This window comes from Canis aureus, chromosome 14 (genome assembly GCF_053574225.1).
Source record: "Canis aureus isolate CA01 chromosome 14, VMU_Caureus_v.1.0, whole genome shotgun sequence".
Taxonomy (NCBI): Eukaryota; Metazoa; Chordata; class Mammalia; order Carnivora; family Canidae; genus Canis; species Canis aureus.
In genome coordinates this window covers 7414147-7439535 of record NC_135624.1, presented here as the reverse complement: position 1 = coordinate 7439535, position 25389 = coordinate 7414147, and the positions used below count along the sequence as shown (strand labels likewise).

At 40.5% G+C, this 25389-nt stretch overlaps 1 protein-coding gene and 1 long non-coding RNA gene across 19 annotated transcripts in view; one reads left to right on the top strand and one right to left on the bottom strand.

The window, feature by feature from the left end:
* The window catches only part of LOC144283132 (uncharacterized), a 71364-nt gene extending 52106 nt beyond the window's left edge, over positions 1-19258 (bottom strand). For 4 of the 14 annotated variants that reach the window (XR_013351482.1, XR_013351487.1, XR_013351483.1 and 1 more), the window contains exons 1-2: positions 18031-18522; positions 1096-1268 (exon numbers count right to left, since the gene is read on the bottom strand). This is a non-coding gene — a long non-coding RNA (uncharacterized LOC144283132). Of the gene's footprint in view, positions 1-1095; positions 1269-17377; positions 17730-18030; positions 18524-19162 lie in introns of those variants that run through there. The other 10 variants (XR_013351491.1, XR_013351488.1, XR_013351481.1 and 7 more) reach the window with 8 other exon arrangements.
* The window catches only part of AZIN1 (antizyme inhibitor 1), a 32232-nt gene continuing 24889 nt past the window's right edge, over positions 18047-25389 (top strand). For all 5 annotated transcript variants that reach the window (XM_077846845.1, XM_077846841.1, XM_077846842.1 and 2 more), the window contains exons 1-2: positions 18047-18412; positions 22550-22687. The gene's annotated coding sequence lies outside the window, so the exon portion shown is untranslated. The remainder of the gene's footprint in view (positions 18413-22549; positions 22688-25389) is intronic.

Genomic DNA, 25389 nt, shown 5'->3' with positions numbered 1-25389 from the left:
GAGGAAAGAGTGGTGACTCAGCAGGGCTGTGCGCAGAACAGTGCAGGGCAGCTTTGAGGAGCAGCAGAGATCAGCCTCTTCCTGGCCACGAGGGAGCTACAAGCTCTGAGCAAAATCAGCCTGACTGGCAGCTCTGGCCACCAGGAAGGAAAGGAAGAGAGCTGTCTCTGGTGGGACCTGGTCAGGCTGTGTCAGTGGGCTTGGGGTCAGTGTGAAGGTCTGGGGAACTGAACCATGTGGTATCGTCTTAGTACTGGAAGTTTTTTTGTGACCTGAGTACATTTTATTTATTTATTTATTTTTTCCTGAGTACATTTTAAAGTGGGGAAGTACCAGGTATTGCCCATGGGTCTACGTAAGGTCTGGAGCCCACAGCCTTGAAATTAAACTTTTAGATAGTAACCGGAATCCTCATGAAGCACGTGTCACAAACAGGAATATTATGCATATTTTCAGAAATAGAGCACTTTATCACAACCAAGTTAATCACAATCTTTCATCTGGTGGCCCTACTACTGAACCTAATATCAATATATTTTGAAACAGTACTCATAACAGGCCACTGTTACCTCTGATGACTTGAAAGACTTTCAACAGAAATTCTCATGAGAGAAATCTTAAGAGTTTATTCCTTTGTTTATTCATTCATTCAGTCAATCTGCAATTTATCATCCTTTTAAGAAATTTATAGTCTCTGAGGTACACCTAATGGTGACCTGAGTAGAAAGTCAGAAGACAGGTGTATGAGTCCCATTTTCACTAGGATTTAATTGTGAAATTTTAGGAAAGTTGGTAAGATGTGGGTAAAAATTTTTTGCCTATGTAGTGTATGGAAAGTGTATAAATGATAAATGGTAAAGTACTATAGGAAATTACTGTGTTTTACCTACTGAAGAAACCAAGACACGGAGTGAACAAGAAACTTGTCCAAAGTCATAATTAGCTAGTAAGGGAGAGTCAAAGATGAGATATAAATCCAGGTGACTGGACACATTACAAGCTGAAGCTGATTCAGCAAAACAACTACTTTTTTGCAGTCAGGATGCATGTGACTGTAAGAAACATCGGTCCACTGATGTATAAAAGGTTACTTACTGAGAGTATATGGAGATCTCACAGGATCTAAGGATGGACAACAAAGTACTGGTGGGCTTCATTCAAATTGGTCAGGAGACTGGGAAACCCTCAGGAATAGGATCACTCTGTCTCTGATTCTGAGCCAGCTCAGCCTTTCTTCCACTTTGCCTGCCTTCCTCTATTTGTTCATCCTGTGAGAGACACAATAGGACTGCTCATCCTGGACCTATACCATGACCACTAAGCTCTAGCACCCACCCATTACTGGCAATCCGTGTTGAAATTTTTCAGGGATGAAGAAATTACCCTGGGCCACATAATCATTTCAGAGCAAGTGATTGGTTCTTCCTGAGTCAGGTGTGTGTCCACCCCTGGCCCAATCAGCTGTGGGCTTCCCCACCCCCACGATCACCACCACCCAGCTCTAGAAATCACATTATCTCACATTGTCTTGTGCAGCCTCCAGAGAGCTGTGGGTGGCAAGGGTGCTAAATTGCCAGGCTGGATGTTATCATATAAAGAGAGGAACTATTTATAGGTAGAGTGTACTTGGAATGATTTTATGATGTATTCCAGTTATGAAATTTAAGACCCAAATTTCCTGGTAAAAAAAAAATCAATTCAATGTAATAAATATTGTGTTGGGCTCTGAGGATAGACACATGTCTATGAGATATGTCCACAAATAACTATAAGACAGTCTCTGAAAATCTCTGAAAAACTGTCTTACAAAATCATATGGAAGCATAAGAAAGGGTTACATCTCCTGGGGGAGTAGAATGGTTTCACCAAGTAAGTGCAATTTGAGATATGTCTTGAAGTATTCATTTAGCATTTACAGAGAGAGGTGGGAGATCAGGAAGACACACACCAAGTAGTGGGAAAAAGATGAGCAAAATAATGGGAGTGGAGTTAACGCTTGGCTCTGAGAGGGCAAACAACTACAGTGTGGCTGAAGAGTAGGGTACAGGGGAGGGAAAGAAACCAGCAGCAGCGGACTGCCCCAGCTATATGCCAGACATTTCCAAATTCTACCTTATTCAATCCTTTTAGCAATCCTTGAGATGGCACCTATTGTTCCTATTTCACCAAGTGCACAAAGGCTAAAACCATTCCCTCCATTGTACCAGGATGAGGATGGGGTGGAGAGGGAGGCAGAGGGCAGATGGAGGGAGGTCTGCCTTGCCATGTGACAAGTCCATGCTGGGTGCAACTGGCTGGCTCAGTCTGTAGAGTGTGTGACTTGGGGTTTGATCTTGGGGTTGTGAGTTTAAGCCCCTCGTTGGGGAGTGGAGACTAAAATAAAATCTTAAAAGACAAAAATCAAAACAAAACAAAAACCAAGTCCACACTTGATTCTGAGGACACTAGGCAGGAAGACATGCAAGAATTCTGAGCAAGGAACAGTATGATCAGATCTGAATTATGGAAAAATAATGCTGATGGTAATATGAGGATTAAGTAGAGTATTTTTTTCTCTCCCTCATTCATTTCATTAAAAATATATACTGAAGGGCTGCGCTTGGGTGGCTCAGTCAGTTAAGCATCTGACTCTTGGTTTTGGCACAGGCCATGATCTCAGGGTTGTGAGATCAAGCGCTGTGTCGGGTTCTCTGCTCAGCACAGAGTCTGCTTGAGATTCTTTCTCTCCCTCTCCCTCTGCCCTCCACTTGAATGTTTTCTCTTTCTCTGTCCCTCTCTCTCTAAAATATGTAAATAAATCTTTAAAAAATATCTATGTATACATAGATAACTTACTATGGGCCAAGACCTTGAACCAGGCCTTAGGAAAAAATGTTATATATGCCAGTCCCGAATCTCATGAAGTTTATACAGTCTCTCTTTGTGTGTGTGTAGATGATACACAGCTTCATATATACTTTTCTGTATTTTATAATATATATATATACACATGTACATATATACAAGAGTAAACTTTTACATTTTAATTTTTTTTTAAAGATTTTGTTTACTTATTCATGAGAGACACAGAGAGAGAGAGAGGCAGACACGTAGGCAGAGGGAGAAGCAGGCTCCATGCAGGTCCCATGACCCCTGGATCATGCCCCGGGCCGAAGGCAGCACTAAACTGCTGAGCCACCTGGGGATCCCTACATTTTAATTCCTTTAGCTCACAAAAATAACATTGTTTTAAATATTAATCCCTTATCAGATATATAATTTGCAAATATTTTCTCTCATTCTGTGAGCTGCCATTTTATTCTGTAAACAGTATCTTTTGATGCACCAAAGTATTTAATTTTCATAAAGTCTAATTAGTCTATTTTTTTTGCCTGTGCTTTGGTATTATATTCAAGAAATCACTTTGAAATTCAATGTCATGAAGATATTCCCCCCCCCCCTTTTTTTTTTGGCAAGACTTTTATAGTTTTAGGTCTTATATTCAGGTCTTTGATCCATTGAGTTAATTTTTGTCTACGATGTAAAGGGTCCAACTCCATCTTTTCCTTGTGGATATACATTTTCCCAGCACCATTTGTTGAAAAGACTGTCTTTTCCTCATTGAGTGGTCTTGGCACTCTTTTAAAAATCATTTGAAAATCGTATATTTGAGGATTTATTTCTGAGCTATTTCCTTTCATTGATCTATATGTCTAGACTATGGCAGTACCATACTGTTTTGATTATGGTGGCTTTGTAGTAAGTTGTGAAATCAGGAAGTGTAAGTTCTCCAAATTTATTCTTTTTCAAGGTTATTTTGACTATTTGGGGTCCCTGGAGATTCCAGATGAATTTTAGGAATTCTATTTTCTATTCCTGCAAAAAAATAAAAATTAAGATTTTGATAACTACACTTGAATCTGTAAATTACTTTGTATTTATTTATTTATTTATTTATTTATTTATTTACTTTGTATTTATATAGCATTTTGAATACATGAAATGCCACTGAATTATATACTTTAAAATGGTTAATTTTATGTTATGTGAATTTCAGGTCCATTAGAAAAAAAAAAAGATTGGGCAATTATACCTGAAGAGCAGGTATGGGGGTGGCATGAGGTAGCCAGAAGGGCAAGGAGGAATGGTGGGGTTGAAGAACTCTAATAATGCAGAATACTTTAGGGTAGGTGAAGATCTCTGGAGTTGAGCAGCAAAAATACTGGGAGGCTAAGGGGCTCCAAAGGTATCTACAAAGACGTTTTCTTTGCAAGGAGGTTCAAGACTGCAGTTTCAGAAGGATACATTCTAGGCTGGGAATGGTGGTCATTACTGGAGTGCCGGGGAGATAGACTACAGGGGAATTTTACTATTACAATATCTTTTTAAAGAAAAATAATAATGAAAATTGTCTTAAAGCTGTAATATATCGAAAGATGAATGGATAAAGAAGCTGTGGTCTACGTATACAATGGAATATTACTCAGCCATTAGAAACGACAAATACCCACCATTTGCTTTGACGTGGATGGAAATGGAGGGTATTATGCTGAGTGAAATAAGTCAATCGGAGAAGGACAAACATATGGTCTCATTCATTTGGGGAATATAAAAAATAGTGAAAGGGAATAAAGGGGAAAGGAGAAAAAATGAGTGGGAAATATCAGAAAGGGATACAGAACATGAGAGACTCCTAACTCTGGGAAACGAACTAGGGGTGGTAGAAAGGGAGGTGGGCGGGGCGGGGGTGACTGGGTGACAGGCACTGAGGGGGGCACTTGATGGGATGAGCACTGGATGTTATTCTATATGTTGGCAAATTGAACACCAATTAAAAATAAATTTATTTTTAAAAAGCTGTAATATAGGAGCTTTAGAAAAAAGAAAATAATGAATTAGGTGCTTTTTCTCTTTAATTATTGTGGGAATGGCAGGAAGGTGTTACGTGATACAGGCATATATAGGGAATGGGCACACCAGCTGGCTTCATCTTTTACTTATTTTCAGAGTAATGGTCTGGCCATAATACTGAGCTGGGAAAAGGCCAATTCTCCTTCCCAACCCTGAATATATGAGGTTTGGTAGAGCAAATATCCCACAATTCAAAACTGAGGCAAAGGAAGCTTATTCTTTTAAGATAACCAGGTTTCAGTTAAGGCAAGCAGTGGGAGATAGTTTAGGGATGTGGAAAGACTTGGTCACCATGAAATGGTGGTCCAAAGGAAGCAGCAGAGGGATATGAGAAAGAAAGGAGCAGCAGGGGAATGAGTGTAGGAAGGCACAAGGCAGTCTGGGGTCCAGTGTACAGGATAGATGGATGACTGGGGGCATTTACATTTAGGCACCTATGTAGTATGCAAATAGGGTGGTTCAGTGAGGAATAGCAGCTGTAAGAGACCAGAGACCTGTGACATCAAGTTTAGTAACAGTGGAACAGGCTTCCTGGGATCTGAACAAGATGTTGGACTTGAGCTGGGGCACTGGATAGTAGGATCTGGATAGACAACAAAAAAATGGTACAACCTCACACCAGTGAGAATGGTGAACATTAACAAGACAGGAAACCACAAATGTTGGAGAGGATGTGGAGAAAGGGGAACCCTCTTGCACTGTTGGTGGGAATGTGAACTGGTGCAGCCACTCTGGAAAACTGTGTGGAGGTTCCTCAAAGAGTTAAAAATAGATCTGCCCTATGACCAATGGCACTGCTGGGGATTTACCCCAAAGATACAGATGCAGTGAAACGCCGGGACACCTGCACCCCGATGTTTCTAGCAGCAATGTCCACAATAGCCAAACTGTGGAGGGAGCCTCGGTGTCCATCGAAAGATGAATGGATAAAGAAGATGTGGTCTATGTATACAATGGAATATTACTCAGCCATTAGAAACGACAAATACCCACCATTTGCTTCGATGTGGATGGAACTGGCGGGTATTATGCTGAGTGAAATAAGTCAATTGGAAAAGGACAAACATATGGTCTCATTCATTTGGGGAATATAAAAATTATGAAAGGGAATAAAGGGAAAGGAGAGAAAATGAGTGAAAATATCAGTGAGGGTGACAAAACATGAGAGACACCTAACTGGGAAATGAACAAGGGGTAGTGGAAAGGGAGGTGGGCGGGGGTTTGGGGTGACTGGGTGATGGGCACTGAGGGGGGCACTTGGTGGGATGAGCACTGGGTGTTATGCTAAATGTTGGCAAATTGAACTCCAATAAAAAAAATTTTAAAGAAGAAACAGTACAAAGTCACAGAAGGAGACAGAAGCATGGGTATTTGAGGGCTCTTGAGCAAACCAGACTAAAGCTGAAAGCTTAGGTTGGGATGAGAAGGCTATCTCCCAAGGGTGGGGCTGGGTTCTGGAGAGATTTATAAGCCAGCAGAAGTGTCAAGACATGATTTTTAAGAAACAGAGGTTCATTATAGATTTTTGCCAGTGGAGGGACTGATGAACATGGCATTTAAGGAAGATTAGTGTGAGAAATATCCATGAATTGAATAGGGAGGGGCTGGAAAAATTGGACTTGTTACAGGTTTTTCTATCTAAACATGATATGGTATAGGATTAGACTAGGAAGGAGAAGATAATTTCAAAATAAAAAGCAGCACTTGTTTTATACACGGATGAAGTGATGACAAGAAAGGATTAAAATTTTTCAAAACTTTGAGGAAAAAGGAATAGGATCAGTTTATGCAGAAGGAGTAGACAGTGACAAATTTAGTTTGGGACCCAGATTTGTTCGAATCTCATAGCTAAGTAAGACTTTACATCTGGCTATTTGGAATAACGATCACATTTTACAGGTGATGAAATCTTGAGTTTGAGAGGACTCAGGACATCCTAGAAAAAATGTCCTAGGGCCTCCTGACTAGCAGTTGGTGTAGCTAGCATGCGACTCTTGATCTGAAGTTGTGAGTTCCAACCCCACATTGGGTATAGAGATGACCTAAATAAATAAAACTTAAAAAAAAAAAATGTCCTAGAAGCAGTTGGCCATTTATAGCTACACTTTAGTGAAAGAACAAAGCTAGTGATACCAATTTTGAGTCATATGAATAGTCTTGTCAGACAATTCTGTAAAAATGGATGAATTATCCGAGACAGGAAATATAGTGAGGAAAGAAGACAGAAATTTAGCAGAGAATTGAATCAAGAGATAGAAAAGAGACGGGAATTTGAGCTTTACTGTTGGATAGCTCTAGGAACTTGACAATTTATTGACTTCTCTAGGTCTTAGGTTGCAGTCTTATGAAGGTTTGAGGGGTAGTGGGGAAGGCTCTGCTTCCAAGCTCACTCTGTGGCCTCTGGTCTCTGCTGGCTGTTGGCTAGAGTCATCAGTATGTTAGTATGTGGGTCTCTCCATAAGGACACTTACCACATGGCAGCTGGCTTCTTTCTGGGTGAGTGAGAGAAAGAAAGTGCTTAAGATAAAGCCCCAGTCTTCTTATAACCTAATCTCAGAAGTAGCATTTCCCTTTTGCCAGATTCTGTTCATTAGAAAAAGTTGATAAGTACAGCCCACATTTGAGGGGAAAGGATTATACAAGGGTAGGAGCAAGAGAAGGCAGGATTACTGGGGACCACTTTAGTATGTAACACTTATATTCATAGATGCTCATACTCATTTCCTTACTTTTGTAGCTGGTTCACCTAAATTGGGCAAGTCAATAAATGTTGCATCCACTAAGCTGGACACAGACATGGGGCACAAAGAAGGCAAAAACCAATTTTACTCAGAGAGACAAGTTATAGGAATTTCCAGAGAGGAAAGTTATACTTGCACGGATTCTTAATTAAAGAATAAACCAGTAGTTTATCAGGAGACAAGATGGTCAAGTTAAAAGCTTAATGATTAGGGGTACCTTGGTGGCTCAGTTGATTAAGCATCCAATTCTTGATTTTAGCTCAGGTCCTGATCTCAGGGTCCTGGGAATTGAACCCCACATCAGGCTCCCTGTTTCTCTCTTTCTCCTTCTGCCCCTCCCCTCATTCTCTCTCTCTCTCTCTCTCTCAAGTAATAATATTTTTTAAAAAAGCTTTCGGACTGTGGAGTTCTTTTATTTTTTAAGATTTATTTATTTGAGGGGGAGAGGTCACATGCAAGCATGGCAAGGGGCAGACACACACACACACACACACACACACACACACACACAGAATCTCAAGCAGACTACCTGCTGGGCCTGGGAGCTGACTTGGGGCTGGATCCCACAACTCTGAGATCACAACCTAAGCCCAAGTCAAGAGTCGGATGCTCAACTGACTGAGCCACTAGGTGCCCTTGGACTATGGAGTTCTTATGTATTGATTCTAAAGCTGGAAATATGGTAAGCATGAAGAAAATATTTCATAATTTGAAAAATCTCCAAACTTATTAAAATGTGAAATAATGATTCATGGAATTTTATCATGATTTCAAATATATCTTTAGAAATAATAGTTTAACTTAGTTTACCAGATCTTATAGCCATTTTAATAAATTAGCACTCCTAAGTTTCAACTGTTTTCTAATAATATTTTTAAGTACACTAACTAAAAACTTGCATTAAATTGTTCAGAAATTTAAGATAATTTCAATGTACTTAGGAAAAACGTAAAGTCTGTTTTCCTATTTCAAGGCTATCACTCTATTACAATAAAGCTGATGTTTTAGTTTTTTCATTTTTTATTAATTTTGTGAGCTTCATATACCTCCATACTTGACCCACCTTCTAGCACCTTCTTGCTTTCTTCACCTACAGATTTAGTATTCTGGATGCTGGTTTGAGAGTGTGGCTGAACTTGAAGTAAGCTACTTTGGTAATTTCCCAAAGTGGCACAAATAACAGAACATTAAGTGGGTTTTCCAAGGGCTTCTCTCCTCAGAAATCGGAGTGCCACTGTAGAATAATAGGTTGTCTTATGTTTTTCCTTGCAAGTCTGCATTAATCTCTGAAGTTGTCTGATCGCCCAGGCTTTGGCCCAATCTGATCTGTCTCCCCCAGATCCAAGCAACCAGAGGGCAGATGAAGCATTGATGGGAAGCCCTAAACAATGCCAGCTCATCGTTTTGGAAGAATACTGATTTTGCTTTTTTGACCATTGTTCTCTAACAACTAAAAGGTTTAGTTCATCATTTTACTGTGGTGTTAGCACGTAAACGTTGGATCCCAATGCTTGAAAGTCATGTAACTCTGCTGCCAGTGGATACGGTGCCTGGCAAGCTGGAGGCATGCCACAACACACACCCTCTGCATTAAATCATCTCCCACTCGAGGGTTGCTGCTGGCAGTTGGAAATTTGATTTAGGAGTCAATATGCTGTTAAGAACCATTGTTTTTGCATACAAAGAACAATGACCAGCTTTTTTTTTTTTTTTTTTAAGCATTCTTGATATTGTACTATTACAGTGTCCCTCATTTTCTATTTATTCACTTTCTTTGAATAGCAACACTCTTTTCTTGGTAACGAGGTACACAAATAACATGAAACAGTGACTACAACTTAAAATTTATTTTAAAAGGACTATTATTCCTCTTAAATTGGACACAGGCATTTTCTTTTCTTTTTTTTCTTCTATTGTAGGCTATTGATTTCCCTGGGAAGAGGAGGAATCAATAAAATGGCCAATCACAGATAAAAATCATCCTAATTTCAATATATGCAAGGTAGGAATTATAAATAAAACTTTCTTATATGTTAATATACAATCATCATATTTAAAGTTAAAACAATATCAAATTGTTTTTTAAAAAAATAGCATATAATGAATAGCAACGAATAGTGTGGGTAAGGAAGGAAAGTGTCTAAGAGGTCCCTCTGGTCCAACATCCTCCCAGGGCAGAAATCTCCTCTGTACCTCTGAACAAACCCAGTGGCAAGATAGCTTTCTCCTCTGTAAGACATCCCATGGCATTATCCCTTATTGTATTTTTGGGAAGTAACTAGAGGTCTATGTGTAAGGCACCACCATGCTGAGTGTTCTGTGAGATTTTTAAAAAGAAAATAATCACAGTCATTGCCCTAAAGAAGCTTAATAATATCTTGTTCAGAAAGTTCAGACAATAGTAATGTAAGACAAGGAAGTAAAAGGGCCATAGAAAGACACAAACCAAACCACATACAAACTCAAGGGGTGGGATAAAATAGCACATCTAGCCAAGGGAACCCACTGGTCCTAGCTCTCCCATCTGGACTGACACCAGTTTCTCTCATCCATCTACAGAGCTTGACATATTCTACAGACGTGTTCAAAGAAGCAATCAGGCTGAGGGGCTTGGCTGGATCTTGGGCATTAGACATCTTTGGATATGAATCCAGACCTTCTCTTTTCAACTGTGTGATCTTGAGCAAGCTGCTGAACCTCACTGTAGTTCTCTTTTCTCCTTTGTACAATGGGCATAGTAAAACCTATCTGAGAGGCATATTGAAAGATTACTTAATACAAAGGGCTTTAGCATAGTGCCTGGCACTTGGTGTGTAAAAAATGGTAGCTTTTGTTTGTACTTTTTTTCATTTTCCCTCTGTCTTTGCCCGCCAATCTCTAATACTCTTATCATTCCTAATAATATGTTGTTTTCTAGACTCACCTTTATGGCTATCTTACTCCAAGCTGGGTGGTTTCCACTCTCCTGTACAATGCACTACCTAGAACTTTACAACAAAACTTTGTTTCCAAGTTGTTTACAAACTCCCAAACAGAAGAGCTACAGTTGGGGCTTAGTAAACTAAATTGCTACCTCCTTTCTGACCTATACTTTTATTCATGCAGCCCCAAATTATTGCATTCAGATTTTTGGGTTTTAGCAATTTCATGCCTTTGTTCATTCATGGCAAGCTTGTGGGTGACTACCTTCTCTTGGTGCTACTTAGATAGAGAACAATCAGGCCTCTCTTGTCTTATACTTGTGCAACTGATTTTTCTAACTAAATGATATCTTTTCTTTTTAGCTTGTGTAGGCCTGGATTCTTGGTTGTAAGTGATAAAAAGCTAAGCTATTAACTTACACTAGGAAGATGAATTTCTCTGTTTGGTATAACTGAAGAGCAAGAAAAAAGGGGACAACCAGAATGCTAAGTCTCCCTTCTTCATATGTGACTTGGCTTCATTTTCTCACATAGATTTCCTCTGGGACCATGGATACTGGTAACTCCTGGCTCATATAGTCATAACTTGAGCCACAGAAGAAATGATTCCATTGTCCAGTCCTCCTTCAACTAACCAAGCAAAGAATGGTCTGAATCCAACATGCACCAATGACTGGTAAGCTGTCCCTACCCCCAAGATAGGATGAGAAGCGATTAATTCTTGGACTAGTTCCTGTGGCTTGGGAGGCCAGGGTGAAGAAGATGGCAGTTACCAGAAGAACTCAAGGTATGGCAGAGGAGAAGTACTTCCAGAGGAATAAGGAATACGTTTTTTAAAAGAAATGGAGGTGGCTTAGCATTAAGTGACTTACTCAAGTAGAGCCAAGACTAAATGAAAGTTTTTAGAATGTCATAGATGATAGAATGGCACAAAAAGATTAATTATTTTTGTGAAAGCAAGTCATTTATATTTCTTCTTTCTATTTTGGTAAAGAACTAATCTTTTATTTTATTTATTTATTTATTTGCATGGACTTTTCTCCTGGTTAAAGTTACATAAAGCAATAGATAAAGCAAATTTAAATTGACATAAATGTTTACAAGTTACATGTTACAATTTGCAAAACTTTAAATGACAAAGTAATTTAAAAATTCTTGTTAAATACAATGTAGCCCAGAGTTACTCTCATTAGCAATCACATAGGTACTCATGTGATAGCACTTTGGCTAAGTTATTTATTAGAGAAAATAAAGCAAACCATAATTCAAACTGGACAAGCATAGATTTCAGAGCTCCTATTTTTTATGTCCATAACCAAAAGTTTAGGGATATCTGCCCAGGAGCTGTTTTGAAACAGAGAGACACAAGCCTATCTTACTCTATATTACCTAACCAATAAAACATTTGTTATCAGACAATGTGTGGCAGCAAAGCGACAATGAAATTAACTTTCCAAGGATTTCCTCACTTCCAAGGATTAGATGAAGACATAAGACAGCAAACTCATGGATCATGTCGATTGATTATTCTAGTCATGTATGTTGTATTTAATTTGTAAAACTGGATAATTTCTTTGGCTGCTTACACAGGTTTCTGAAGCAGTCCTCTTAAATTAACAGGAATAACTTGTTACATTTCTTATTTGTAATAAAAGACGTCAGTGTATTGCTTATGACCCGCTTATCACAGAAAAACCATCCAAGTCACTTGAGAGAAGTAAAATGCTGACCCATATGTAATGACATACACAGCCACTAAAATGAAAATAGAAAAAAACCTGCTTTTCCCTTACACAAGAGTCTGAATCTGGGCTCCATCACTCTTTGCTTGCCAGGCTTACCCTTCAACAGGTTAAATGATCCTGTGGACAAAGATGGGTGATGGACATGAACAACTTCAAGTCAGTGCTGGGATGCAGGGGCACAGAACTCTACTGACCTGGTACCTAAATTTTGTGAGGAAAAAAATTAAACATGACAATAAAAAAAATCTCTTTTCAAATCATTTTTCATCGGAGGTGTAAATCAGCCTAGGTAAAGCTCTAAACAACAGATATTTAGCAAATAAAGGACTGCACCTTATACCTACTCCATTCAAGGAGAGAATGGTATATAATCTGAAACCCTACTCTACAAAGTAATTTGGAAACACTTTTACCCATTTTCACTAGCCCAATAGCACCAGATTCTTAAGAAGCAAGTTAGCTTTTTTCTTTTTAAGATTTTATTTATTTATTCATGAGAGGCACATGGAGAGAGAGAGGCAGAGACACAGGCAGAGGGAGAAGCAGGCTCCATACAGGGAGCCCGAGGTGCGACTCGATCCCGGGTCTGCAGGATCAGGCCCTGGGCTGAAGGCAGTACTAAACTGCTGAGCCACCGGGGCTGCCCACAAGTTAGCTTTTTACAAGACTATGAGTGTACCAAAATATGTGGTAGACAACTGAAATATCATGTTTTTTTTTTTTTTTTAAGATTTTATTTATTTATTCATGAGAGATACAGAGAAGGAGAGAGAAGCAGAGACACAGGCAGAGGGAGAAGCAGGCTCCATGCAGGGAGCCCAACATGGGACTCGATCCCAGGACTCCAGGATCATGCCCTGGGCCAAAGGCAGTCACTAAACCACTGAGCCACCCAGGGATCCCCAAATATCATGTTTTAAAATGTGAATGTTTGGGCAACCCTCTTGGGTCCCTTCCCTCTTTGGAAGCTTTATACTATCTATCACTCTAATATCGCTCAGTAAGCTTTGCTTCACTGCCCACCACTCTTTGGTCTACCTCTTCATTCTCTGAAGTGGTGTGACCAAGAATCACGGGCACTGAAGGAGGAGCAAATCCTGTAACATTTTATGGGAGGTCGTCTGGGATCTCAACCATTAAGGACAGCTAACTAGCCAGTCTGGGAAGGCCCATATACAGTGATTTTTGAAGCCTGGATCCACCATTCCAGAGTCAAACCCTGGTCCCCAATAGGGCCTAACAATAAGGAACCAGAAACACTTCTGTGAATCCAGAGAGGACCTTGAACTAGTGGAAGCAACAAGAAGACACATGTAAGTCTTCTTAAACGTAATGTTTAACTGATTTATGCTAGGCTATGCTCCATCTTGCATTGTGCTCTGGGACTTGCCTCCTAAATGCCTTAACCCACTTTATATTTTCCAGAATAAAGGTCATCAAAATCCAAATGGTGGAGTCTCACATGGAGGTCAAACCAGACTTCTACAGGGGATCCCTTGACAGGCTAGAACTAGAGGGATCCTGACTGCTGCCCCATCCAATACCCTGACACACCCACTCCTATGCCAGCAGGAAGTAGCTATGATCAGATGTGAACCTTTTCCCCTAACAGCAGTTAGGGTTACAGTTAGTGGGGAATGATGGAGGATAGTTGGAAGAAAGGCAGGCAGGGACAACCCCCCCCCCCCCCCATGCCAGGAGGAAATAATCCTTAAAAGGATTTACACCACCCTGGAAGGAGACCTCTACCCTTTCCCCTTTCCCACGTGATAGATAACAAAAATCTGATTGGATGACAGGTGCAGGGAGGGTTAATTAGATTAAAAAAGCCCTTCAGCAAGTCCATAAAAACCCTAGACTTAGAAACTCCAATGACAACCCTCTTGGGCCCTTCCCTCTTTGCAAGCTTTGAGCTATCACTTTACTATCACTCAATAAACTTTGCTATGTTGCTTATCAAAAAGAAAAAAAAAGAATGTGAATGTTTGGGGCATCTGGGTGGCTCAATTGGAAGAACATGGGCCTCTTGATCTTGAGGTCGTGAGTTCAAGCCTCACGTTGGGTGTAGAGATTAGTTAAATAAATAAAACTTTTTTAAAAATGTGAATGTTTTAATTATTCAAAACCTATATATTTTGACTGTGAAAACTTGAACTGTGGAAATATTATTTATACATCATAGATTAATTAAATTATTAATGTACTTTTTTTTACTATATATCAGTTTGAAGATGTTATTTTTACAAAGTATTCTTTAAAATGCTTGAATTTCAGAGTATTACCATTACCTATGAAACTTAACATTAAAACTTTAAAAATCCCCAGAAAACACCCAAAACAAAAACTATATATTTTAGTTTTCTATATAATGAGTACTCAAAGAATGCACTTTAGCAATAAAAATGCTTATTAAGCTCTCTTTAAAGATTCCCATTAAACTGGTATTTTTACTCTTGATTATAATTGGGCTCTACATTTGTCATATTTATATATGTGATAACAAGATATTTTTATTATAGTCTGTTTTTAGGTGTACCTATTGTTTTTGAGTGACTTGTTTTTATCATCAATCTAATTCATTCCAACTTTTATAACTATTGGCACAAAAGCAAGTAAGTTTGAATCAATGGACCAGGATGACCTAAGTGTGAATGGTACTGTATCACTTTATCTTAGAGCTTTCTGTTTAATAATAATAGTTTCCCTGGCACTACCTGTGTTTTTATATATGAGTAACCTAACTTGGCAAAAAAACCAAAACCTCAAACCCCAAACACAATTAAATATGCTGTTCTCATTAGGGAAGCTATCGTTCTGTTAAAGTTACATACTATGTTGGCTAGTCCACTGCAGTACAATTTTTAAGGTTCTATTGTTTTCCTCAACTACAATAAATACAATAGTGCTAGCTGCATTATTCTTTAATTTTGAATACACAAACACTAATCATGAGGGCGTGTCGTTTGAATAATAGGTTGTTGAATTGCTTCATAGTATAAATGATGTTGAATTAGGCTCAGGTCCAGTACCTTCCACTTGAAAGAGTGGTCAACATCCAATGACTTCACCTCAGCTACTCCTCACTCAAATTTAACTTCTGTGCCTCCCACTCCACTGAAATTACTCAGTTAAAAGTCACAGATAACTTCTTTTCAGGCCCTTATCATTCTTGATGGATCATTACAATAGCTTTCCAAGTGTTCTCTCTGCTTGTAGCCCTCCTTCTTCCTATCTTCACAGTCGTCTTTTTCTGAAATTCAAACCACTCCCATGATTGAAACTTTTTAGGGATAAAAATCCAAACTTAACAGGAGATCAGAGTTTACCCATGATTTGTCACTTGCCAGAATCAGAACCCTCTTCCCATCCTGTTTGAGTGATAAGACATCTTAATCACTTTTTCTATCTTGGAACACCATCCTTCTTACATGGCTTGACATTGTACTATGGTGATTCTCCTTCCACTTCTCTGGCTGGTCCTCTTGGTTTTCTCTGCCAGCCTCTCTTCTCTCTGGCATTTCTCAGGTTCCTGTACTTACATCCCTTTTCCTGTAGACCTCAACATTTTCTTAATCATCATGTCTATAAGAAAGGCTCCCAAATTCATAGCCCAAAGGGCTCCAGATCTCCCTATTTCCAGGGGCCTTTGGACCATCTTTACATGGATATTACAATAACAACTTCAACTATGCTCAAAGCAGTCTCATATTCTTTCCTCCAAACTGGGTTCTTCTATTTCTACCTATGTTCATAATTCCAGAATCCTCCCTGTTAATTAGCTTAATATACCCAAATCATTTGACACCTTCTTATCTCTCTTGACATTCAAAGATTACCTTCTAGCTTTCTATGCCTTTTCTCTCCCATCCATTCGGATCCCCTTAGCATTCTTAACTTTTTAAAGAGTCCCCACACTGTGTCTTCCAAACTTTCTACCTATTTTTAATCTCACTGATACCAGAATAATCTTTTGAAAACATCTGAGTATATCGTGTTCCTGCTTAAATGGTTCCAGAATAAAGTCCAAGCTCTGATCATTTCTCGATCTCACTGTAACCTACCTTTTCTATCTCATTAGCAACCAGGCCCCTACACTGGAGCCAGAAAGCCCACTCACAATTCTCTAAACTGGCTCATTTCTGTGCCTTCTCTCACTTGTTTCCTTACCTAGAATATCTGCTCTCAAAATCACTTTTTCCCAATGTTTGGAACATCTGCTCTCAAAATTTATCACTACCTTTCCGTAGCAGCCTTTCTCTCAGCTGCAATGGTTTCCTCTCTCCACTAGGTTCCACATTGCATATCACTTCTCTGTAAAAAAATTTATTTTGTGTAGTTGTCTTATTTCTCCTGCTAGATTGTAAGCAAGATTTCAAGTAGTGTATTCATCTCTAGCCACCTCCTTCCACCAGGGGGTTTAGTAAAGTGCTGTGTTTCTAAATGTTCTGAATCAAAAAGAATTTTTAAGGAATGAAAGAAAAGTCAAGATATAGCAGAGTGAAATATAGAAAAACAAAATTAGGGAGCATCCACAGCTCCCAATTTTTACCTAATACTTTCCTCCAAAAGCCTACATTTCAGCTTTTCTATCTTTCCATCTAGGAAGGCTATTACTCTTCTTTTCTAATTTATGATTTATTAATCAGACACAGTGCTGCTCACAAAGTAAATTGAAGGTGGGGAAAAACGAACGAAGAAAAAGGTCAGGGTCTTAATCTCATAGATTTTAACTTGGGAGGGATGTATAAATATACATTTCATTTATGTCATTGACTCTTGATTCACAAGGAGTTAGCATGAGAGGACTCAAAAGTTTCTGATCACTAATATGAAGACATTTTTAAAAGATGAGAATAAATTAAAAGTCATGTAGGTCATATTAGGTTCCCCAGTTTAAAAAGTTTGTTATGAAGTGGAGGATTAAAGTATCGTGCGTTTGTAACATCAGTAATCCTCTCACCAACACTGACCCTTCATTAACAAGGGCTGGGTGTAATTGCACCAACCCTTTAAATAATGACATAGAGGCCACACTCCTTTAAAAAAAAAAAAAATCCTACTGCACCATGTTGTAACATACGCGCACTGGGGACATTTTCACGCGGTCAGGAGGCTCTCGGTAACCTCACCAGCGCTGGGCCCATCCATCCCGGCCATTTAGGAACTGGCTTCCACGGAGGAGTGCGCTAACTCACCCTGGGAGGGCAGTCCCCGGGCACAGCCGGTGGAACCCTCCCAAAGCGTCGCGCTCTCGAGGGGCGGAGCTCCGGCGAAGGCCCTGCAGGCCTCCCTTAGAGCCTCCCCAGGCGGTGCACGCGAGCCGCTGCCCCCGGCTCAGCACGACTCTGGAAGTCGTGGCCGCCGGGGCGCCGAGCCCAACTCCCACCGCGCCGGGGCCAGCCGCAGGCGGGAGCGTGGGCGCCCGGGGCTTGCAGGCGCGGGCGACGCTGCGCCCCGGCCCCGGCGCGTCCCTTTCCCCTCGCCCGCCCCCGTCCGAGCGCACGGGGCTCCGCCGGGTGAGGAGCGACGGCCCTCGGGAGGGCGGGAAGCCACAGGCGTTGGGCACCTGCACGCAGGGTAGCCCGCACCGCCCCCTTTCGCCCCCCACCCCGCTGCCCGCGCCTCACGCCTTTCTCTTCCGCTCCCTCCCCTCGACCCGGGCCGCAGCCCTGCTCCGCCCCGCTCGCGCGGCAGCCCGGCCGGCTGTGACGTCATCAGGCCCCGCCCCCTTACCATAAATACTGGCGGCTCCGGCGCCGCCTTCCCACACTCTCTGGCTTTTCGCTCGGCTGCAGTGTTTCCTTTTTTTCCCACCTCTGCCTCTTTTCATCCTTTCTCGGTCTTCGGCTCTGCAGCGTGACGAGGCCGAATCCTCTCCCCACCCAGCCCTCGCCATTCTTCTTCTACCCGCGTTGTTGTTCTATTTCTCCCTTCGGCCGCCGCCGCCACTGCTGCACAGCTGGTGTCGGTGCCGCGCTTTTCCCCCCACGTCGTCCCCGCAGCCTATGGCCCAGGCCGCCTTGGGTATTTCTGCTCAAGGTAACCACATCCCTCTTTAAAAATTCCGCCGAAAAAGAGAAGACGCTTTACCCGACTCTTTGGGCCGTTATCTCACGTGAGTACCGACCCGAGGGGCGCGGGGGCGCGGGGCCAGCCTCGGGGAGCTGCCGGGTGCCTGCCGGCTGGGCCCCTCCGCCCGACCGGCGGCCCGCAGTGCCCCGCGGCCGGCTGCCGCGAACATGGCGGACGGCGGTGTGTGTGGCGGCGGTCGGTGCCGGCGCGGCGGGCTGGGGTGGCGGGCGCGCTTCGGGGCCCTCCGGCGGCCGCCGGGCGCTCGGCGGAGCGGGAGCCGCCGCCGCCGCCGCCGCCGCCGCCGCCGCCGCGGTGAAGGTGAGGGGGCGTGTGCGTGTGGGGGCGCTCGTGGGGGTCTCCGCCGGGGGTCGGCGCAGTCTCCCGGCGGCGTGCGGCCCCCACCCCTCTCCCGTGGTGCATTGCTGTTTCCGGGGAGGGGGGCCGGGCCGCAGCCTTGAGGGGCCTTGCTCCCGCAGCCCCCGCCCGGAGCCCCGTCGCCTCCGGTAACCCCGCGGGCGGCGCGAAGGGTTGCAACGGCTGGGGCCCTATGAATGGAGCGGGGCGGGCCCGGCGGCGGCCTCCTGTGACAGCTGCCGAAGGAGGACTGGTTCTTGGGGTGCGGGGAGTGCGGCCCCCCTCTGGTGGAGGAAAGTTGACGCCACTCGAGGCCCGGAGGCAGGGAAGCCCCGGTGTCAGGTAGCGAGGGAGAGGCCTTTGGCCCCTTCTGGAAGCCTCGGGGCTGCTACTCCGCCCCCTGCGGCGCTCCTGATTGGGCCAAGTCGCCTTCACTCACCCCAGTCACCTCCTGGAGCCTGAGGATTAGTCACCATGGCTTCGTTTTCCCGTCCGCGCCACGATTCCTGGGCAGTGAGAGGGAGAACGGTAGGCTTGGGTGGCTTATCAAGTGCTATTTTGACTGCCAACAGGAATGATGGTGACGTGTTTTAACTCTTGCCCAAAATATTTGAGCGTGTATGTGTCTTGGGCTAAACTGCTGGGTCAGAAACCTGAAGTCGGGGACACAGTTTATAGCCCTATGATGTTCAGATTTAACTGGATTTTGTGGTGGCATCTTGGGTCTTTTAAGATGTTTTCTATCCCGTAGTTTTTCGACCTTTAGCCCCCAGCTTGGGTGGGAACCTGACGACTCTTAAAAGGGGAGAAGTGCTGTGTGGGGGGAAGAATCGATGGGACGAACCTGGCAGAAATATGGCTAATGATTGTCAGGCAAGGCCCTGATCTTTATTATTATTTTTTTACAAATGTGAGAATGCAGATCATGGTCATGAAGACAAAGAAGCCCTGAGGAGTTTACATTTAGTAGGAAAGATTGGCTCCTAATTAAATGAGTTACAGTAGGTGCAGTGATCACGTAATCGGTGCCTCCTCTCTTGTCAGATTTATTTAACTTACACATTTTCAAACATAGAAGGCAAAAGAATTGTACCCTCTCCTAGATTCATTTAGCAACATTTTGCTTTATTTGCCATCCTGCTATCCATCAATCCATCTCATTTTTCCGTGTATTTCATTCAAAGTTGGAGACACCAGAACACTTTACCAATCTTCAGTTCATAAGTATGTGCTGTAGTTTAATACTGTTTATTCTTAAAAAGAAAAACCTTTGGATACAATGCGCAGATCTTTAATCTATCATTTTGTAGGTTCTAACAAAAAATAAGAGTAGTGTAATCCAAATCTATCAAGATGTAGAGCATTGCCAGAAACTTCTCTTTTACCCCTTCAAATGCTATTCCCCCCGCCCTACTCTTCCCGAGGCAGCCAGGATTCTGATTTTTTTTTTTTAAACCATAGATCTGTCTATTCTAAAACTTGCATGTAAATGGAATTATATTGTTAGCATTATTTTATGTAAAAGGCTTTAATTCAGCACATTTTTTGATACTTAACCCTGATACGTAGATCAGTAGGTTGTTACTTTTATTCCTCAGTGGTAGTCCATTATGTGAATACTTCGCCTAATTTTATAAAATAAATTATTCTGAAATTTTGGATTTACAGAAAAGTTGCAAAGGTAGTACGGAGGTGCATACTTCTCATTCAGTTCTTATTATTAGCATTTTACTGTGGTACATTTGTCAAAACTAAGAAACTGACTTTGATGCATTACTGTGAACTAAACTGCAGACTTTACTTGAATTTCATCAGTTTTTAATGTCCTTTTTCTGTTCCAGGATAATCCAAGGTACCACATTACATTTAGTTGTCATGCTTTCCCCAATTCTTTCTGACAGTTTCTTAACCTTGTTTGTCATGTCCTTGACAGCCTAGAGAAGTAGTATTGGCCTGATATCCAGTAGAAGGTCCTTCAATTTGGCTGTCTGATTTTTTTTTTCTCATAATTAGACTTTAGTTTGGGGTTTGGGGAAAGAATGCCACGTAGCAACTTCTTAAAAAGTCATTGGTAAAGACAATATTTGTTATTCAGGGAAATGCTGATAATTTGAGGATACTAGGCTAAAATAATGTTTTTTTGTGTGTGTGTGGTAGAGACCTACTGCTTTCAGTCAAGACTAGTTCTTCCCATGCTTATTCACATAGATGTAACGAGACATTCTCTTCAGTTAAAGAACTTGATTGCAACTGATTACACATACCATTCTAAATAAGAATAATTATCTTTTCCTATACCTCTTTTTCTACACATTTTCATTTAACTTCCTTATGGTTTATTTTGACTGTACAAATATCCTGTATGTAACTGGCCCTCTTAGCCTATGTGCCTTTCATATTTTACTAAAATGTGCCTTTCATATTTTAGGGCCTTCATTTCCTATTAGTATCTTTTTGTTAGATGGAAATGTTTTAGAGATCATGCTGAAGAACATTTTTGAATGTCCAAAGTTTAATATCTTTAACATTTTACGCCACTGCTCTTGGGTTACATTAAGCAAAATAGCTGTGTGGATACCTGGTAGGGGTGAGATGAGTCTTTTCACCCAGAGTAATTATCCTAAGACAGGATAATTGAGAATAAACTCTGTCTTCAGCATGAGTCAGCTTTTAATTTATTTTAAAAATTATCTTGGTGTGGGAAGAATCAAAATCTTTGTTTTGGAGTATATTATTTGAAATTTAATAGTAAGATTATAATCACAGTTATATGTCTGTATGGGTTCTTGACTCATCCAAGAGTGTGAGCATATTCTCCTAGTAGGTCGAAGAACCACAAGGATGCGTCTATCCTGGTGGTGAGAGATGCTTTATTTTTTTAAAATTTTTATTTTTTTGAGATGCTTTACATATGTCTGGGGTACTTTTGAAATTTTTCTGATTCTTAACTCTATACTTTCTAGTTTAATCCTTTTTCTGGCTTCCTTATCACCTTTTCTAGGAAGTCCTGTCAGGTTATATTAGTTTAAAGTGCAACCACCTAATTATGATTAGAAGTATAGATGTAGCAGTTTTGTTTGAAGGTGAGAAATCCATCCAAGCAAACCATAATCAGTAATAACCATGGCTCAAATTTAGCGTTTTGTAACATGCTAAGCATTCATAGTTCACATTCATAGTTCACTTCACATTCATAGTTCTAGTGATTGTAGACGAAAGTCTAGATAGGTTAAGGTATGTGGAGGAGAGATACAACCCTTAAATACTTGCCTGCTGTGTAAGGCAATTATCAAGCATTATTTCACATAAGTGGCATATCAGCTAAGATCTTTTTGGTATGTAGTAAGATTCTACATTTTAAGTAAAGAGGACTTGAAATTTGGAGAGTAAAAGAAATGTTCTGGGTAGTTCCAGATTACAGATCATGCCAGAACATTATACATCAGGTTGATGAGGGTACTTGGAAGTTTTTCAATTTTAGGGCACTGAGAAATTTGGGTTTTAGAAGATGAATAAAAGTGAAAATGAAATTAGATGAAGGCTGGAAACTGTTAGGTAGATAAAGTGACTTGGAAAGATGATCATGACATCAAGCTCTGAATTTTGTACTTATAGCAGCTTGGAAATTTTTACTACAGAAAAAAAGTACTTGGTATTATGGTAAACCTTTTGAAAACATCGTTTGTATAATGTGACTGATGAAACACTCTTTTAAAACTAAAACTTATTCCCACAGTTAATCTTTAAGTCAATTTAATCTGCTCGAAGAACAAGCTAATTTTCTTAATTTAGGACTATTTACTACTATTTTCATTCCTTTCTTTAGGGCGAACTTTCTGACCAAGTATACAACTACCCAGAGGGCCTAGGAGAAGTGCTGTATAGAGAGCAGTTCGACTTCAACGCTGAGCCACCTTGGGAACCTAGCTGATGATAGGGGGGTTCCATCTCCTAACTTGTCCATGTAAGTATTTTCATATCTATGCTGGGGCTCTTGTAAAATTGAAGTAAAGGAGAGTTCTTTGTTGCTCAGTTTTTTTCAAAACTTGAAACTGTACTTATCTCTTATCTCTTAAAGTGAAGTGACTTTTATAGTGCTTTTTATAGTTCTAACATAAAGGTTTGACAGTTATGGGTATACTGATTCAGCTTTGTATGCATTGTTTACCAATGATTGGATCACTTAATTTATTTTGGGTACATAACAAGTATTACTATACTTAGGTACATACTACAAGCCAAGCTTTAGGAAGTCTTAACTAGCCCAGGTTTTATTTTTTTATTTTTTTTTAAGATTTTATTTATTTATTCATGGTAGACACAGAGAGAGAGAGAGAGAGAGAGAGAGAGAGAGAGTACCAGAGGCACAGGCAGAGGGAGAAGCTCCATGCGAGGAGCCTGATGTAGGACTCGATCCTGGGACTCCAGGATCAGGCCCTGGGCCAAAGGCAGGCACTAAACCGCTGAGCCACCCAGGGATCCCCTAGCCCAGGTTTTAATATAAGTTGGAAAGATTTTGTATTTTGTTTGTTTTTAACTTAAGGTGTAGGCATTTAAATATTGCAAAAGATTCTGTTTTTCATTCCACTAACTGAAACTGTACCCCACAATATGGGATATAAGAGATGAATCTTCTTGTTTTTCTAGTTTGAGCGTCTTGCCTGGTATAATGGATTACTAGAGTTGATAATTGTTTCATAAAATGGGTTTATATAGTACTCAGCTGGTGGAGAAAAATTGGTTGCTTTTAGAGGACTTACTGAGAGATGATATATGTATGTCTTCCAGCATGCCACTTTCTTGGATGAATTTCATACCTAAAACTGCAACATACAATTCGACAGTAAACTGTTCTTTGAATTTGTGCTGCTAGATTTACATAGTTTATTATTATTATTTTTTAAATTTATTATACGTTTCTTGCTATTGAAACTTGGGTTTTGAGGTTTGGATGTTTCTAAGTGTCCAGAGACTTGGAGGAGATAACAATTGAAATTTTCAGAAAAGTTTAGAGTATCGATATAGTGTTTCTATAGTCTGATGTTGTTAAATAGATTCTATCAAAAAAAAAATGTTTGCTCTATCTAATTAAAGTATGTTAAAGCAGACCTTTCAACACATTTGCAAGGCTAAAGAGAGGGGAGGAAAACGGTTTAAATAATAGGATTTCTTGCAAGTTCTACTGACTTAGAAACCTGACTAGCAGATTTCTCATACTGGTTTTCTCCTAGCTGTGTGAGTTTGAGCATACTGCTTATTTTTAAAATCATAGCTAAAACTAGAACAGTTCCTTTAGCCCTAAGCTGATAACAATGATTCTCATTTTTGAGTGTATTAAGCACCACTTATTAATGTAGTGTGGTTTTGGGGATTAGCATCATCTGTAATAGAAATGTAGAATCTTAGCCCCACCCAAACCTGACTCAAGCTGCACTTTAACCAGGTGGCTTGTATGCATAGTAGAGTAGCACTGTTGCTGCCATCTCAGTACCAAGTCTGGGATTTCTTAATTTTTGTTAGTAATCAGTTCTATTTCCAATATATCTAATATTCTCCCCTCATTGACTTGGAGATTTAACTTTTCTGGGGTGGGGTCTAGTTGACATCACAGTCACAAATAGATTCTGAAATGGAAATTCAAGAACAGGCTTCATGATTTAAGGAAGATCATATTAAAAGATGGACTTTTTTTTAGTTGAATAATATTTCTAGTGGTGTTTCCTCTTAAACTTGTATCAGTGAACTGATAGCTTAATAAATGAGTCTGGCAAATCTGGGAAAGTAGTTTTTATTTAATATACTGTAGTACTGGGAAAGTCCATAGTTTACTCCTCTTTCAGGAGTGGATGAGCACAGATAGAATATATTAAAGATACTTATTACTCTGCAAGGTTCTGGCAACCGAAGTAACTGACTTATTATGTCTAGATATGATGTATATTATGTTGAACAAAACAATAGCACTTGGAACTTTGCTATAAAGCTACAGGCCCAGAGTCCCTTATGCATAGAATTCTGAAGTCCAAAAATTACTTAAGATTTTTATAGCTTTCTTGAAGCAACCTAAACTGATTTGGAAACAAAACCTTGAGATGTTGCTATTTTTATCTTATCCCATTAAGTGCCAATATTTTTAAATTTTGTTGCAGAAATATTGTGATTACGGGGTGCTGGCCTCCTGGAGAATGCTGTATAATATATATATGAAGTATATGTACTATAGTACCATTCTAAAATCTGAGAAATTTTGAATTTGGAAAAGATCTCTGACTCCAAAGGTTCTTGGCTAGAATTAGTAAAAATGGCAAGAGAAAGTTCTGCTTTCCAGAAATGTCCTTAGATATCAATAGGAGTTTGTTATGGTGGACATTAAAATCCTGTGGAGCAACAATACTGTTTTGGAAAACCAGAAGTCATTAAAAGGGCTTTAACACACTGGCCTTTGTGGAAAATACTTGGTATGTAGCATTGCAGAGCATATAGTTCTGTGCAAATGGTCTAAGCTCTAAGATTTCCCTTCAGAGTTAGGTTTTTAAGTCAGGTAACCATCTGAATCTTGAGATAGTTTATTAAATATTTGGAAACTTGGGTGGTTGCTTACATAATAGTTTTTCTTTGGAATATGTGTATGATGCAATAGGTGAGCTCTATAAAGATATTTGACAA